Source organism: Macadamia integrifolia, chromosome 13, assembly GCF_013358625.1.
Source record: "Macadamia integrifolia cultivar HAES 741 chromosome 13, SCU_Mint_v3, whole genome shotgun sequence".
NCBI lineage: Eukaryota > Viridiplantae > Streptophyta > Magnoliopsida > Proteales > Proteaceae > Macadamia > Macadamia integrifolia.
This window is the reverse complement of record NC_056569.1, coordinates 2,766,603-2,767,249: the sequence shown is the minus strand read 5'-3', so window position 1 is coordinate 2,767,249 and position 647 is coordinate 2,766,603. Positions and strand designations below refer to the sequence as shown.

General features: G+C 34.2%; 1 protein-coding gene across 1 annotated transcript in view; it reads right to left on the bottom strand.

The window, feature by feature from the left end:
• Positions 1 to 647, bottom strand: part of LOC122059811 (KH domain-containing protein At4g18375-like) — a 7,822-nt gene that overhangs the window by 3,000 nt on the left and 4,175 nt on the right. The gene's annotated exons all lie outside the window — the stretch shown is intronic.

Genomic DNA, 647 nt, shown 5'->3' with positions numbered 1-647 from the left:
AAAAAAAAAAAAAAAAATACACGCACACACAAAGATTGGAAACTTTAACAAAATATTTCACAAGCTAACCCAAATATTGGGGACTTTAACATGCATAATCCACGCACAAGATTTTCAGTACCCAAATACTAACTATTTTGTAAAAAAAATAAATAAATAAATAAATAAATTCCCTTTTAAACTAACGCATAACATTCACATCTCAGAATGAGTAGTCATTAGGTGCCATACATCATAGAATGAAACTCCTAAATTGAAAGCTCTCATCATAATCTTGAAGGTCATTAGGTGCTTTTTTACCCTAAAGTTATAGAGGTCATTAACTTATATTTAAATTAAGATATTTCAAAAGTTCTCAAGACAGCTGCATTTGCATCACCCATGACACACTTCATGTAGTGCCAACATGAAGCTGCTGAAGGGTCTCTGATAAATCTATATTACCTCAGCACTTCCAAAGAGCAGCCATGAGTGTCCATCAGCCACCTTACCTTAAGTGCAAACTGCCATATACAACCTACCATATCGAGGTATGATAGTGGGAAATTGTGGCTATACAAACTCACCAAAAAAAATTGTAAGAGCTATTTTCAGAAATCTGTGTTCAAGTGAACTTAAAGTAGCTCCAGGAGCATGATCCATATCCG